Below are 3689 nucleotides of genomic sequence, written 5' to 3' on the forward strand. Positions count from 1 at the left end.
CTGCTTGACAACTGGTATTGGTGTGCTCATGTCCCTGTAACTTAGTGGTTCAGCAAAAGAGACTGATAGAATAAGTACCAGGCTTTAAAAATCACAAAGTGCTCAGGTTAATTCATTTGACTAAAAATTCTTCAAGGTGATTGCCTCAACATGGCCATAGTGTAATGATTGAAACAAGTAAAAGATAAAAAGAAAGAAGGTATATATAAATATATATGGTGGGCTTCTACACAGTATCTTTACATCAAATTCACGGAGAGGGCCTTGGTCAACCTAGAGCTTAGTAGAAGCCACTAGCATTTAAACTGACCATATCCAACCCAAATATCTTACCTGCTTTATGTTATATCTTAGCCAGATCCAGTTTCTCACACCTACCGTACAGTATTAATCTAAACATAAACAATCTCACCATCAAAATCTGAAAGCTATGTAATAATGCATGATTAGTTCAAAACGATATGAATAAATAAGCATTATGTCTGACAGATTAATCTGAATGCTTGAGGGTTAAGGTGATACACAGTGAAATAAACTCAGAAACACATGTTGACAAAGTGAGCTACTCAAGTACACAATGATATCTGCACAACAAATATCACATAGCTAATTGAATTTTTATACTGATGATTTAACAGGGTGTATGTATTCTGGATGTGCTAGCTGATTCTGCATAATCACTAAAGATGGTGCAATTAGTTTTTTTCTTTTTGTTTTTACCTTTATAGAATTCAGACTTTTGTTGTATCATATCAATTTGTAATTTGTTTGCAAATCTAATAATGTATACTTAGAAAATTAGAAGAATAAATCAGACAGACAAATTGATAGGACAGACATGATAAATTAGATGAGGTAAATAGATAGAAAGATAGATAGATTAGATAGGATAGATAGATACATGAGATAGATACATTTGATAGAAAGATAAGTAGATTGATTAGGTAAGACAGACAGGTATGGTAAATAGATTAAGAAAAATAGTTGTAATAGATAGATAAAATAGATAAAATGATGGGTGAATAGATAGACAGAAAGATTAAGTTAGATTGATAGATAGATATCGATGGATAGATAGGTCACATAAGATCAAAGAGAGATGGACAGATAGACAGACAAACAGAAAGACAGACAGACAGATAGACAGATAGATAGATAGATAGATTGACTGATAGATAGATAGATGGATGGAAGATGGATGAATGGATAAACAGAAAGTTAAACAGCAGGATTACTAGGTAATATAGATAGATAAGATTGATAGATGATAGATAGATAGATAGATAGATAGATAGATAGATAGATAGATAGATAGATAGATAGATAGATAGATAGATAGATAGATAGATAGATAAAGTGGATAGATGGATGAATGTATTGATCGATCGATATACAGATAGATACATCTTAAATGTATGTTTATATTTATGCCAGAGTAATAGGTTTAATATGGAGGCACTAATGACCCTACTTAGCTGAACTTTCAGCATGCTTCATTATGAAAGGATTCTATGGGTGAAAGCAGTTATAATGTAGTGAGCCTCTTGAAATATGGTAAGATGGGAGAATATAGCAAAACTAGTGATGATCGGTATTGGCAGTTAATGATGCAAAGAATCCAAATGCAAGAATATGTTTATGCCTTGTAGGAAAAAAGAGATATCTAAATTTTCAGACAGTCATCACCATCATCATCATCATCATCTGCAGCAGCAGCATCACCACTATCATCATTGTCATCAGCATTACCATCATCACCATCGCCTCCTCCTTTTCCTCCATCCTTTCATCCTCATCTTCTTTTCCTCTTCTTCCTTTCCTCTTCTTCCTTTCCTCCTCCTCCTTTCCTCTTCTTCCTTTCCTCTTCTTCCTTTCCTCCTCCTTCTCCTACTCCTCCTCCCCCTCCTTCTTTCTCCCTCTTCTCTTTTCTCCTCTCCTCCTCCTCTTCCTTTCTCCCCTCTTCCTTATTATTATTACCATTATTATTATTATTATTATTATTATTATTATTATTATTATTATTATTATCATTATTCAGGTCACTGCCTGGAATCAAACTCAGAATCTTGGGCTTAGTATCCCGCGCTCTTAACCACTATGCCATATGGCGCAGTGGTTAAGCACATGGGCTACTAACCCCAAGACTCCAAGTTCGATTTCAGGCAGTGACCTGAATAATAATAATAATAATAATAATTACATTGAAAAATACCTTAAGAATGAGAACCCAGGTTTGAAATTTCCCCAAGACACTTGATGAAGGCTGGAGGGTATATCAGCTGAAATGCTGTGTTAACAACAAACAAGATGAGCACAAATCTCCATCAAATGTAAATAATGTAAATAATTCCTCATCTCTTAAATATAGATCTGTAATACTATCCATGTATAAGAAACTCCTATATTTTTTTAACCTAATTTTTGATAAAAAAAGGGTTCCTTATATGCACTAAAATATGGTATTTAATATAAACTACTCATCATATGTGGAGGTACATGGCCTAGTGGTTAGGGTGTTGGACTCATGATTGTAAGATTGTAGTTTCGATTCCTGGACTGGACGATGTGCTATGTTCTTGAACAAAACACCTCATTTCCTGTTGTTCCAGTCCACTCAGCTGGCAAAAATGAGTAATCCTGCGATGGATTGGTGTCCTGTCCAGATGAGGAATTTATATGCCACTGAAACCGGGAAACCAGTCCTTATGAGCCTGGCATGGCTTGAGAAGGAAACATTTCTTCTTCTTTACTCATCGTATATTTACTATAGTTTACCTTTCAAATACTGGATCATCTTGCTGAATTCATTTATAAAGGACCAGGTTATACGCTTCAGTTGAGAGTTAGTTGATGAGTTGATGGTTGGTCATACACTAAGTGTGTACTTATGAATGAGAGGTAATGAAGAGGAGGACTAAGTAGTGCTTTGCTTGAATGAGCAGGAATGTCTCTGACATCATAAAGTAGGTCAGTGAAACAAAAGTAGGTTGATATCTTTAAATTAGTTTGTATGTGTTTGCACATGCAGTGTGTTTGTGTGTGTGTGTCTGTGTTAGTACGTATGTATTTCACTTGTAAATCTATATGTGTGTATAGATTTGAGGGTATGTGGGTGTTCTGTTAATATTCTAGCATGGAATTCAATGCAAAAATATTGTAGGTTGAAGATAATCCATGTAGAAATTTTTACCTTCAGACTGATATTCATCATTCAAGGTGATTTTGATTTATGTGTGTGAGTAATAGGTCATCTTGAAGATGATGAAGAGGAGCATGTATGAAAATGAAACAGAAATTGGAGAAGAAATTGAACTAAAATAAAGACGGACAGATGGGTAATTAGATAAGTAAAGAGATAGATAAGGAAGGTAAGAGACTTAGATAAGATATTTAGATAAGAGAAATAGATATATAAGATGGATATATTGTGAGATGGATGAAACAGATAAGGCAGATAGACAGGAGATATGGATAGCTGAGATATTTAGACAGACAGACAAATAGACATGCAAACAGATAGATAGATAGATAGATAGATAGATAGATAGATAGACAGACAGATGGAGATACAGACAGATGGAGAGAGAGACAGACAGGTACATAGACAGACAGACAGACAGATACATAGATAGACAGACAGATACATAGACAGACAGACAGACAGATAGATAGATAGATAAATATATATA

Source organism: Octopus bimaculoides, chromosome 10, assembly GCF_001194135.2.
Source record: "Octopus bimaculoides isolate UCB-OBI-ISO-001 chromosome 10, ASM119413v2, whole genome shotgun sequence".
NCBI classification, from domain to species: Eukaryota; Metazoa; Mollusca; class Cephalopoda; order Octopoda; family Octopodidae; genus Octopus; species Octopus bimaculoides.